A 14,229-nucleotide genomic window follows, 5' to 3' on the forward strand; every position below is an offset into this window, starting at 1 on the left:
TATGTAATGTTGCTTCAGACAAGCACGTGCAGGTCGCGGTGTCTGCTGTTTGCGTCATCACAACATTTCGGCCGTATTGTTTCGGTGATAAAAGTCTTTCGGCCGAAAAAAGAAAATGCACTTTTGGGCTATTTTCGGCCGAAAATTTTCGGTGGCCGAATATTCGGTGCATATATTGTTTTCATACTTGCATTTAAACAGTTTTAGCCACTGAGCATGGACTCCTGTACCGTCACTACTGTAGCTGCTAGTGTAAAACAAAGTCGAAAGATGTGGCTAGCATTCGTAGAGTCCATTCCCCGTGTTTACCTCGAAGGTAACGTTACATACAATAGCCGCATTAGCAGTTAGCTGCTATTTGTTAACCACAGTATAGCAATAAAAACACAGTCTTACCTTTTCAATTTCTGGCAAGTCCCTGATGGTTGGGATGGCACCTTTTCCCAAACGGAGCCTCGAGGCCAAGTTCGCCTGATATTGCCCCAAATTTGTAAAAGATTCCGGTGTAAAATGTTTAGCACACACACCTAACGATACGCCACTTGAAAGAGTTGTTGGGACAGCGTCATTAAAAATGAATTTCCTCCACTGTTCCCTGATAGTTTCGTCCGTTTTTGGTAGATAAAACACATTTGCATGTTGTTTGTGGCAGTCACCCACAGAGCATCTCAGGTGTGCACTCGATTTCTCCATCTTTCTCGAGTCAACTAAACTGAATCTGAGGGGGAGAGGGGCGGGCTTCCCGCGGCATAGGTTTGCGGTGTCCATATTTGGTATATCCTCCCCCGTCTTGACGTCAAGAAGGGGAAGAAATCAAAATCTCGTTTTTTCGTGCGCGTGCACGTGGCCTATTTTACAAACCCCGAGGTAAACAAACGCTTCACTTTTAAATATCGGCTTCCCGGCCAGTGTACAATCATTATGCAATCATAACATACATTGATTCTCATGGAAAAGTGAAATTTCTACATTATGACTCCTTTAACAAAGATTAGTAAATATAGTAACAAAAGTACTGCTCATGGTTAATTCATGTTAGTTAATACATTAACTAATCTTTAACTAATGAACCTTACAGTAAAGTGTTACCCTAGAATCATGAGTTCTTGTACAAATATTAAAAAAATACATTTAGTTTCTTTACATTTTCCAATAGTTTTCCAGCATGCTGTATGAAGCATTCCCAAAAATGGAGGGTTTGAGGGGAGGATGGATGCTTTACAAGGCTACTGGTGACTAATTACCACTTGAGTAATGTTAATTTGATCTTTGTTTATAGGGGGATGCGGTGTAAGACGGCTAAACATTATTCCTCCAGACTCAGAAGGTTATACTGGGTCCCAAATCAAATCTGCTTCTGCATCTGGAAAGACTATGCTGTATGTAGTTCCTCTACAAGAGGAAATTGACCTTAATCCTCTCCCCACTGATGCCAGAGAATAATAAAAAAAATGCCTAAGGCTACTTGTCAAATGTGCAACAAAAGCATGCCCCTGCAGGTGCTGGCGCTCCACATTCAGGTTTGCAAGTCGCATGATTCAACATCTTCAAATGAAGAGGTACTGGATTAATGCTGTTTAATTATTTGCTGGTTTCATGATGGTTTTGGTGCATGCATTTTGACTAAATGTTTAATTTTTGGTTTTTAATTTAACATTCCATGTTGACTTAATAATAGATATATTACTTTGTTCAGCTCAAAAGGATCCCAAAAGATTTTAGTGTATCTTTATGTCAGCAGATTGCTGATCACATGCTTATGATGAGCTACTTTGTTTTAATTTCTCTGTTATTGGAGCAGACAGATGTTCAGTTTGTCTCAGAAAGCAATTTGGATGAGATGAAACTAGAAAATTCTCCATCTGAGGTAATGTGACATTGAAATTATCTAGCCCTAATACATTTTTTTCTCTAACCCATGCTTTTATATTATTTAACTTTTTTGTTGTTGGTTTTGTTTGTAGTCTGTTTTACCATGCCCAATATGTCAACTGAAGTTTCATGTGGACAGTCTTGAACTACATGCCAGCCTATGTGGAGAACAAAATTTATGTGAGTAACACAATCTTTAAGAAACATATTTCTTGAAAAAAATATATGTTATAAACCAACCACAAATGCTTTAATGCTGCACGTGCCACTGAAAAAAAAAAAAAAAATTCTGTCCACATTACAGTGGAGTCTCCAGATCACAGCTCTTTTATGCATGATGATTCTTCTTGTATTACTGACAATACAGGCAATTCAAGCTCTCAACAAGTATTATGGTAAACTCTTCATTTAGTACTGACTCAAAAAAGTTTCACTGAGTGTTACAGTGTATATGTTGGTTACCATCTCAGTATCTCCTGACACAGTCTAGATGATCTTCTGAAGCTGCTTGCTAGCCGAGTAAATTCAGAAAACCAGTTCCGCATCTGTTTCACGGGACAATCTTCTAGAGAGGGGGCTCAAGCAGTCCACATTTTCTACTCCTTGGTCTGCTCTTACCCTACATGTTAAGACAGATAGTAAAAAAACGACAAGAACATCTCTGATGTTGGCTTGAGAAAGCCTGGCCAGAAAGTTCAGTAAATTTAATGTTTAAGTTTAAATGCTTGATGAGGGTTTTAAGACTATGCTAGATATATTAGATATATGTACATACCGTGAGGGAACTCCGTGCTTCCCTACTGCCTCAAGGAAGAAACCTAGAGCAGTCTCTGCCCTGTTGTTGGTTGCAGCCCCCAGATACATGACCTGATGAATAACACATTTTGTGAAGTTATTAGCATCTACAAAATTGTATGACTACAACATCTTTACACTTATTTAATGACTATAGAATCTACCACTTACCTTTCTTGAGTAGCCATCTATGCCCCCAAATATTACTAAGCCATATCTGAATATAACAAAAGAACATCTTATCCACACAGGTACCTAAACAGTTTTGAAAACATAATAAAATATATTGATGTACAAGTAACATCTACAAAAACAATTTAACCTGATCAGCTTGTGGTTGGTGTCCAAATGCACGAGGGACAGAGGTGCCTGAACCGAATAGGATCTTCTCACAACATGTCCAAGTTGTGACATCCTAGCAAGGACTCCAGCTGAATCAACTCCATTCATAGGGTCCAGACTCTGCTCCACTGGACTCGATGACCAAGAGCTTTTAAGTGTCTTCTCATCATTCTGTAACCGGAGTGTGGTGATGTTGTTTTGATTGTAACCACAAGATTGTCTAGCTCTTCGTCCGTCAGGTGACTGTATGTTCCCCTCACTGTAATGCCAAACTCGTGCATTCTTCGTTCCACGGTTCGTGTTGACATGCCAAGCAGTTTAGAAATGCAAGGTACAGTCAGACCAAGTTCAATTAAATGTCTGAGGTGCTGCTCAGATGCAATTAGTTTGGGGACATCCCCTTGGTCCAGCAATTTCACCCACAACAACTGAAGAGGTACGTCTTGTGTCCAGTCGATTAGACAGTGCAGAACACAGGTGCGAAAGAGACTGCATTACCTCTTGAGGCATATGCACACGACTTGTGTGTGCAGTGATCAATGTCAAGCCATTTGTGCAAATAAAATATAAATACTCCAGGTCCAGAGGCAAGCGCTGCATGGCTTCCTGTAGTCACGACAAGAGTCTCTCTAAAAGCAGCCTTGACACTGCCTGTGAATATACACGAAACATTAAGTGAAATTATCCAAACAAATTAAAGCGATCAGTTAATGCACCTATAATATATCACATTTAGATTTTTTTTTTTTATTAGATTAGATTCAACTTTATTGTCATTACACAAGTACAGGTACAAGGCAACGAAATGCAGTTTAGGTCTAACCAGAAGTGCAATAGCAGCAAGTGCAGGATATACAGTGGTTCCATAAGTGCAGAACATGGATATGTACTGAATAAATATAGAGTTGAATACTATTATAAACAAAAATTTACAGATAGATTGTCCTATGAATATAATATACAGATAACTATTACTATGAACAGAATTTACAGCTAGATATGTACTGAATATAATAATATACAGATGGCTATTACTATAAACAGAATGTTTACAGATAGATATGTACTGAATATAATATACAGATGGCTGTTACTATAAACAGAATTTTACAGATAGATATGTACTATGAATATATATACAGATGGCTGTTACTATAAACAGAATGTGAGCATAATATACAGATGGCTATTACTATAAACAGAATTTTACAAATAGATATATGTATAAGTTAGGCTAATGAGCAGTATAACAATGGATTTAAAGTAGTGCAAATAAAGTTTGGACAGAAGCTATCCGAGTGAGTGCAGTGGAAAGTAATTGCATATTACAGTTAAGGTACGATATTGCAATGTATATATAACAGTCGGTACTGTGAATAAACAGTCGGCAGTGCAAATGAGCATATTCCAGTCAAGGTAGTAGTGCAAGATGCATATGTAAACAGTTGTTACTGTAATAACAGTCAGCAGTGCAAATGAACATTATAGTATTGCAAATAACAAATGGAGGCAGGTGTGAGGAGGGAGAGGAGAGTCAATCAGTATATGAGGGGAGTGGGATCAATGAGGGTTAGAGTTTAATAAAGAGACAGCTCTGGGGAAAAAACTGTTCTTTAGTCTGCTGGTCCTGGTCCGGAGGCACCTGAAACGCCTGCCGGAGGGCAGGAGAGAAAACAGTCTGTGGGCTGGGTGAGAGGAGTCCTTAAGGATGCTGCGAGCTCGATGCAGACAGCGTTTCCTCTGGATGTGCTCGATGGCAGGTAGTGGAGTCCCAGTGATGCGCTGGGCGGTTTTCACCACCCGCTGCAGTGCCTTGCGCTCTGCAACAGAACAGCTCCCATACCACACTGTAGCACAGTTGGTCAGGATGCTTTCTATTGCACAGCGATTTAACCCACTAACAATATATTCATGTTCAATTACCTGAGATTGGCCGGCATTTGCCAGCTGACGCTGATGATCCATCTTCACACCTGTACGAATTAGCCACAGCATTCATGAGTCGCATTGGAGTGACGTCAACTTCCCTCTTCGATTGATTGGCTAGAGGATGAGCTGTCAATCTAGAACTAGTGGACCAATGGTGATTCTAAGACCCGCCCCTGATTTACATGAAACTCTAACGGCAACTTTTGGAAATGCAAGCGCAGAATGTGGAAACAAGAGCAAAGGAGAAAAGAGCACAGGCATACAAAAAATGAAAATAAGAGCAGAAAACATGATTTTGTGTGCGATTCAGATCATTTTGAATTCATGTTTCAGTTTTGAGCAATATAATTTTAAACTTGTTTAAATGTTTGATTCACGCTTATTATTTTTTATTTCCGTGACCGCGTTGTTTGAGATTCTGGTTAACTTTGCATTGATTTTTCATTTTTTTGCATTATATATATATTTTTTATTGACGCTTATTATTTTTTGATACGTGACCGCTATATATTTGGCGGGAATTTGATCCCATATATGTGCCATATTACTAGAGAGAAGAGCAGCACCATCCCAGGATGGATGAATACCATATCTTTTCAACAGGTCAGGTCTGCCCCAAAAACTTTTTCCAATTACTATAGGAATTTATTATTTGGGTAGATTACACAAAAACTACCCAAACTATGGGTTGTTACGTATGACCCAGGAGTTGAGTAACACAAAAACTTCCCAAACACTGAAAAATAACCCAAAAGATTTACCCAAAAGGCTCCACCCAGGGTTTGGGTAGAAAAAATAACCCAAGATTTGAATGATGGGAAAAACCAAGCTTTAATTATTCACTGTTTTGAAACGTTTAAAACGCCACACGCTGGTCAGAATAGTGTAAATACAACAAAAGCTGAGGCCAAACATGCATAAAAACACCTTTTACAAACCATTGCATTCGATTAAATGATTAAATGCAATCAACATATCATTTAATATCATAAATATTAAGGATCTGTATAACATGTGTGTTTTTAATACTCAGCTAAACTGGCCAATATGAGACTATTAACTATTATTCCTTTTAATTATGCAAATGTCTAATTAAAACATCTACAAATGTTTAAAACTGATCAGAGATCAGGCAAAACCCATGGACACTTGTGCAATGGTTCGCTGCATGATGGGAAAAAACAGAAGGCAATAAATCTGTCTCCTGCCCTCAGTGTAAAAAATGCTTCACATGTAAATCAAGTCTGAAGATTCACATGAGAGTTCACACTGGGAAGAAGCGGCTCAGGATTTCGCTCTGAAATCACTTCTTCTCATTCTGAAGAAAGACCATTTAACTGATCAGTGCGGTAAACAGTTTCATTGGCCGTCAGTCCTGAAGAAACACCTGAAAATTCACACAAAGGAGAAGATTCATTAGTAATATTACAGCAGAAAAGACACGGCGGTGTGTGTTTCAGTGCTGAAGTCCTTTACTACAGAAGATGAACTGAAAGAGTGCCAGAAAATTCACACTGGAAAACTCATTTGAATTTCAGGGATCTGAAGAAGAGACCATAACACTTTTGAGAGAGAAATTAATCTGATATTCATTTTTAACTCGTTCTTCGTTGTTTTTCACCAGAAAGATATGACAAGGTATACTTTCATGTATCTTTGAAACTGGATTCACTTTTCTTCTCTACTTCTCTTGAGATGCTTTGGCTCTTGTAAGTCGGTAAAGAGAGAGATCTGTCACATTCGCTTTCACTTAATGTTTGTATTTTCTTCATGTAATGATTGGTTAAACTCTTTACTAATTTTATCAACATCTTCTCATTGTTATTGTCCATTTTCTTATTTTCTACTGATTATCAGGAATAATTTGACTTCTTAAAGTCATGAAGTATCCTGATATGATTTCTTTTTGAGCTTTCCATGTTTTAATTTTCTCAATAGGTTTTAAATGCCCAATAAATTATATTTCACTGCTCACATGACTGAAATTTAATGAGATTGCTGTCTGTCTACATTATTAACAGTTTCATATCCAGTATCATATATACATTTCAAAGAGTTTGTTCTAGTCAGTTTGAAGTTCATTCACACCATGAGGCTTCATGAAGTAAGAACAATCACTATGAACTTTAAACAACACCAGCCTCGGCTCCAGCTTTGAGATGTAGGGTGGGCCAGGCGAAACTCCTAGTTTTAACTTTGTGTTATTTTTTCCCTGTAACAAAACTTTATTTTATAACAAAAGAAGCAGGTCTTGATATTTGCAGGGCTCAACACAAATGAGCTTTTCTACAGGTTAATTCTGGTTCAGATTGTTACTTGCACTGCAATAATCTTCACTGGCCCATCACACACACAAAAAAAAAAATAATAAAAAAAATATATATAATAATAATAATTATTATTATTATTAATCTCACTGTCCTCTTTAATAAACTCAGTCTTTGCAGATTTCAGCTCTTCCTGATGCTCGTCTTCACTTGTAGCTGATGGGAATTTACAGCATGGGGAATTGCTGTGGGAGGAGCTTCGCTGACCTTTCTTTTACTGTGTATGTTTCTTCCCTGCTATGTTTCAATTCCCTCATTGAGAGTTTCAGCGTCGAGTCTTCTGAGGAGAGGAGAGGAGAGCAGCTCACGGTATTTCATATACAACCATTACACACACTTTATAGAGTTTGATTAAGCGACAGACTCATTTCTGTATTGTTTTCATCGATCACAGCGATACTTGTGCGTCTTTTCTGGCGTCTTCCTACTGAAATAAACATTTAGTGCAGCAGCAGCGAGCATGAGGAGAATATGTGGAGTTCATTCAGACCTGAGCGATTTTGTGTTCGTTTGTGTGATTGTCTCGATGTTTGTGTGAGAACTGTTACTGAATGTCAAGTCAAGAGTTGAGATCTGTGAGGGGAATTGATAGGAATCGATCTCAAGTGTTTCTGTTGCCATTTTCATGTTTAGGCTACCTTTATTTCTTTGTCGACATTTATCTTTGGCAGATTACATTTACTCATTAAAATTGATGTAGACACTTTATATTGCCCCTGTATGAGTAATGAACGTGGGAAATATCAAATCATGGTAATATAGATAAATATGAATTAAGTTTGTCACAGGAAACGTTACATTTTCTTTCTTTTATTTTTTTAGTTTTATGACCATTGTCAGTTTCTGTACAAACGAATATTTAGGCTAACATGTTAATGATGGAATTACTTTATTGCAATTAATAGTTATAAAGTCAAACTATATTTAGATTCACATATTATGGTGTTGTTATTTGCCTGAAGAGGTTCATAAAGAGAGGTTATTTAATTATTTTGTTTTATTATTGATGATTTATGTTACACTGTGAGATATCTTTCACTAGAGCAGTTTTACAGGCTTTTATCATGTATCCTGACTCAAATAATGTGTTTCTAACAGCAAACACTCAGAATAAAGTGAGATGATCTGCTGATGATCCTGAATGGCTTGTTGAATGAGTGTTGATAGTCTGAGGCTCATCAATATTAACAGATCTGCTGAAAACACTCTTTATTTCATGACAATAGTTCCTGTTTTCACCTCATTTATTATGCTGATGTCTTCAGATCTCCTGTAAATTGACACTTAAAGCTCATTTCATTGGTGTCAGCAGACTGAGGGTAATTTGTTGCCTGTAGCTTTAAGAAATTCTAGTATGGTAGTCTCAGCAAAAGCGTATAACTTCTTATTAGAATTTCTGTGTTCTGTAAGAAGGCACTGTCTCCTATTCTCTCTATTATGAAGACAGTATAAGGGTCCTCCAGGCTACAAATGTACATGTGGTAGGATAGCCTAGTCAGAAACTGACCATATGGCCTTGTTATTCAATGTATCATATTAATATATGATGTAAGGTATACACTATCTTATTGGTTAACTCACTGTAACTCCCCTAATATTTTTGCTATATCTTCTGAGACAAAGATGCTAATAAACTTGAGAGATACCTTTTCTCCCTCAGCGCTCAATCTAACAGTAGCCTATGTTTATTTCTGTTTATGCTTTCAACTGTTTTTCTTACCATTATTTATATTTGGAAGAATTTAATTAAACCAAATCAGTAACTTATATATGTTTGATTAGAGCCCTGCACGGGCCTCAAATCTAGGCCCGAGCCCGGCCCTGGCCCGAGACGCTCAGGCCCTAGCCCGACCCGTGTCCGACAGCTCATCAGAATTATCAGCCCGAGTCCGACCCGAGCCCGGTTGTTTTTTTGTTTTTTTTTGTTTCTTTTTTACAGCGGCAGCCTGCCCTATTTGCAGCCATTAAAATATGTCCGTTTTGTTAGTTAGGTTTCTTTTCTTTTCATTTCTTTATTAAGTTAATTTAGACAAATGTTTGGAGCATTTAAAAAAAAAAGTAATAAAAACTCAGTGAGTGTTTTAGCGCAATTTTCTGACGTCATGGGATCACAACACTAAGAGATAGTAAATCTTTTCCTGGATTTTTTTTTGTGCGTTCCCGAGATTAGACCTTCCTTAACATAATGCCGAAAACCCGAAGTCTCTAGGGGGTCTGGTTGAGGAGTAGATAGAAGTGCAAGATTGGTGCGCACAGACAGAACAGAAATCATGAGTTAACAATCGCAATTTTGTCCGGTGGAAAATTGCGCTAAAAATTACGACTAAAGCAGCCGAGCCAACAGCGAGTAAAACATGTTTGATCAATTTAGCCTCTCAAATCAACGCTAATACTTTACTTGGCTACAATAAAATCCATAGATATAAAACACTTCAAGCATATCACAGACAGTTAGTTTAATGTTTATTTATTAAACCACAGTGAGTATTTTTTTTTTAAATACTGAGGCAGGCTCAGGCTGCTCGCAACAGCGCTCGCGAACGAAATGAGCAATAGAGCAAATTAAATAAAAAAAAATAAAAAACAAACTTGCAGGTTATCTTACCTCAAAGATGCACCACAGAACATGGTCATTCTTTTTTCCAGTAGTTTCCAACAGTTAAACGAAAATAAAGTCCAATCAAACGAAAAGTTAGAACAGTCTCTTACAGAGCATCGTGGAGAAAAAGAATAGCATCCACAGTGGAAGATTTTAACCCAGTCCTCTCTTCTATCACTCTGCGATTTTTCTCTTAATATTCTCAATTATTTGCACGTGAGGTGATTTGTTGGTTGCGCTGACGGGAAACCTTCTGTGTGTGCGCGTGCTTGCGTGCGTGAGACTGTCATGTCAATCATATGTCAGTGTAATTATAAGATTATGAAAGTTATGAGGTTATTAAATGTCTTTCTATGTTTGTTCTTCTATCGTCGACGTCAATTTCTCATATTTTTTTAATTAATGTCTAAAAATATAAAAAGAAGGATAACCCAAAAAAGGCCCGAGGCCCGGCCCGCATGTGAACTATGACGTGAAAATTGGCCCGAAGCCCGGCCCTAGGGGCGTAAAAAAGTCGGGGCCCGTCGGGCTCGGGCTGAAATGCAGGGCTCTATGTTTGATTTTGGCAGATCAACTCCTAACACTGTAATTCATCATCAGTGAAGCTCCTCCCACAGCAATCACATCATCAGTGAAGCCCCTCCCACAGTAATTCTCCAATAAATGCTGTAAATTCCCATCAGCTTCAAGTGAAGACGAGCATCAGGAAGAGCTGAAATCTGCATAGACTGAGTTTATTAAAGAGGACAGTGAGAACATGAGTGATCCAGAACCCTGCAGAATGAAACACACTGAAGATCCTGAAGAACAAAGAGGTTGGTGTTTATTCTTCATTCATTCAAAGGATCTCCGGCTAGTTTGCAAAATTGATGTCTAGATATGATGTCAATACCCCTCCTAAGTAAAGCGCGTGGTTAAAAATACCTGAAACGCTTTCATGATTAAGAAAAATAAAAAAAGCGTGATCACTACCTAACGTAACGTACTAACGTACTACGGGCCGTCGATTGTTGACAGGGTTCCCGCGGAGTCTTAAAAAGTCTAAAAAACGGCCAGATTTTCATCCGCGGTCTTAAATTTCATTTAGTCAGGTCTTAAAAAGGGTTTACCCTCGTTTATTTCCAGAAACACTGGCCGCAGAAAGTTATTACAAAGTAGCAAAAAAGTATGGGTGTTTTTCTCTTCCCCGTAAATAAATCTTGAAGCAAAGCTACAGCAAGCGTTTTTCGGTGGTGGAAATCCATTAGCTACTAAACTTCTTTGCCATTGTGGAGAGCGCAGGGCTTGGTTGCAAAGCAACGACAGACGCCACGGGAAAATCGGAGCGAATTTTACTATTAATAATAAAAGATAAGCTAAAGTGCATTGTACTGTAAATGTCAGTAATTTATCTTTTTATTTAAAAAAATAATTTAAAGTCTGAAATATGTGAGGTTTATCTTTTTATAAAACCTTTTTTGTCAAACCTTTATTTTAACTTGTACATGTTAGTATGCAAGACATTTTAAAAATGTTCATTTTTAATGGTATTATTTTAATGTTTATGTAAACAAAAAGTGCATATTGATGCTAAATTTATTTGTTATTTGCTGGTTTTCGACATAAAACTTGGTGAATTGATTTCATTGTGTAGTATTACTACTTTTTGAACAGGATTCTGTGATAACCGTGATAATTTTTGTCACTATAATCATGAAATTAAATGTTCATGCCATTTCATCTCTAGTTATGATCAACTATGATCAACTAATTATGTGTTTTTTACAGTATAATATGCAAAGTACAATTTTCTATAAAAAAATTATATCTGATTCTGTTCTTTTCTCTGACACGCGTTGTTGGGTGTGGAAGGTTACTAATGTGATTTATATGTAAATTAAATTAATGCTTTTTCAATTACTGAATTCATTGAAATAAAATTAATTCTTTGATTTGAATATTTATTTGGTAATGCGTCGTGTAGGTCTTAAATTTCAATCTTTCTTAAAATGTCTTATAAAGGTCTTAAATTTGACTTACTGAAACCTGCAAGAACCCTGTGTTGATGACGCACGACGGTCTTGAGCGCTAAACTAAAAAGAACACATCAGAGGCGAGCGTTCGCGGGCAGTTCGACACACTCTTCTACAGTTCATCGTCGAACCCACCTAGAAAGCTAAAATGACACCTTGTTTTTAAATGGGTCGGATAAATATTTTTTGCTTTTTTGCACACAAACGGTGTGTGTGAGAGAGAGAGAGATTTTGGTTGGATGACAGTTGTAGGTTACAGTTTGACAAGAGTTTACAGTTTGTCAAAAGCACAATGTTGTGTTTTATTGCGAGTGTAAACAAATATAAGCAAACACTTTGCAGTTTGAATGATGTCCTGTATGAACAAAATGACGGAGTATGTTTTTATGTTTCCACTGTTCGATCGCGCCCGCGCCTCTCTCTCTCGCACACACGACATATCCCAGCACTGCAATCTTGACATCGCAGCCTGTTTATTATAGCCCTAAAGAACCCGCGTATCTAACAGTAGTTCCGCATTGCATTACATTAATTTGCATGCAAGTTTTATTTATTTTTATACGTGTATATTCATGCACCGAACCGTGACGCCCATACCGTTTCGGTTCAAAACGAATACATGTACCGTTCCACCCCTAATAGCTACCCTAGCTACCTTACCCTGGACTGCTGCTGATATGAAGTGGAGTTCCTTACAGCAAACACACTACCTTTCAGTAAGAATTGGTAAACAATTGCCACTGCCACACCAATGCGTGTGCCCTACTCTCTCCTCCTTCTCCTCCTCACCTACGGCTACGAGATGATTATCATCATGTGAACCTTCCTCCGTATTTACGACACGTTCAGGCTCGAACTGCAAAGGGTGAACGGCTGACATTTCGCTCGCTAATTGAGGTAATACTTTAGCTTGATAACGTTAGTGTTTACGCGTCTTGTGTTTATAGCGGCGCTGGGAGACCAGTCTACGTCACGGCCCAGAATGCAATGGGTAAAAACAACAATGGCGACTTACAGGTAAAAATTTAATTTTAAAATATCTCGCTAAACGAAAACATTGTGTGTTATTATATCACGTTTGTGGCGCAAATGGTATCTCTAACCCAATAAGGTATAGTTGTCAAACTAGCCGGAGATCATTTTCATGATGCTGAAGAACATTCATGTTAGAAACATTCAAGCACATTATCACTTTTAGATAAACAGTTAAACTGTGAAATGGCTGCACAAGTTTATTTTTGAACAAATGGTCAGTAAAGGAAGGTTTTTTTTATGTGTGTGTGTATTTTTACGAACATGTATAACACATAATCATCATTTCAAAATATAATACAAATTTACAATCTATTCTGCTTTACTGCAAACATGTATGTTCTTTCTCGCAGTGAAATTCACTTGATCTTGTGTTTTTTGTGTCCCACTTTCACATGCATGTAAAGTCAACGGAAGGAGAAGTTCAGTGTGAACGGCCCTTAATTAAAACATTTTTGTAGTTTTTAACATAATTAAATGTCTAAAAGTTGGTGTTAAAATATGTCAGTATTGTGTATTTTAATGTTCATATCATGTTAGATAATTGTGTCATTGATCAAACATATTTAATAGTTCTCACTACAGAAACATGGGATTTGTGCCTATAATGTTTTAAAAATATAACTGGAAGATCAGTGTAGCTCATTCAGGGAAAGTTTCAGGGATGTATAATTAATTAATAAAAATATAGAAATTATTGTAATAGTTTATTGCAGTTGTTGTTACATCTGAGATAATTTTAATCTTCATTCACTCCATATTTCTCTCTTTGAACTATTTTGATTATTTCCAAAATTTTACAATAATAGTTTTTCTGTCATATCAGACCCGATGGAAGAGAGCGAGGAGAGTGAAGAACTGAGTGAAGTGGAGGAGGAACATCATGTCAAACCTGGAGAAAAACCTTTGAGTCGCTCAAAGACTAAACAGAACATTTTAAAGAAAAGAGGAGCCAAGAAATCTTTCACCTGCACTCAGTGTGGAAAGAGTTACACAACCAAACAAAACCGTGATGTTCACATGAGAATTCATACTGGAGAGAAGCCGTTCTCATGTGATCAGTGCGGGAAGTGTTTCGGTTATTCTTCACACCTTAATATTCACATGAGGATCCACACTGGAGAGAAGCCATTTAGATGTGATCAGTGTGGAAAAACATTTCTCTGTGCATCAGCCCTGAAGTCACACCTGACAGTTCATATGAAGGAGAAGCCGCATTCATGTTCTGTGTGTGGAAAGAGTTTTTCAGGGTTGCAAAATTTACACAAACATGAGAAAATACATACTGGTGTGAGAGAGTACTTGTGCTTTGAGTGTGGGA

At 37.5% G+C, this 14,229-nt stretch overlaps 1 protein-coding gene and 1 long non-coding RNA gene across 3 annotated transcripts in view; both read left to right on the plus strand.

Annotated features, from left to right (window-relative positions):
• Window positions 1-14,229, plus strand: part of LOC311287787 (uncharacterized protein) — a 449,286-nt gene that overhangs the window by 168,841 nt on the left and 266,216 nt on the right. The window lies entirely within an intron of this gene.
• LOC311275600 lies at window positions 1,203-2,449 on the plus strand. The gene is made up of 4 exons (XR_014624956.1): window positions 1,203-1,559; window positions 1,802-1,867; window positions 1,965-2,052; window positions 2,358-2,449. It is a non-coding gene; the product is annotated as an uncharacterized lncRNA (long non-coding RNA).

The sequence above is a fragment of the Rutilus rutilus genome, assembly GCF_951802725.1.
Source record: "Rutilus rutilus genome assembly, chromosome: 1".
NCBI classification, from domain to species: Eukaryota; Metazoa; Chordata; class Actinopteri; order Cypriniformes; family Leuciscidae; genus Rutilus; species Rutilus rutilus.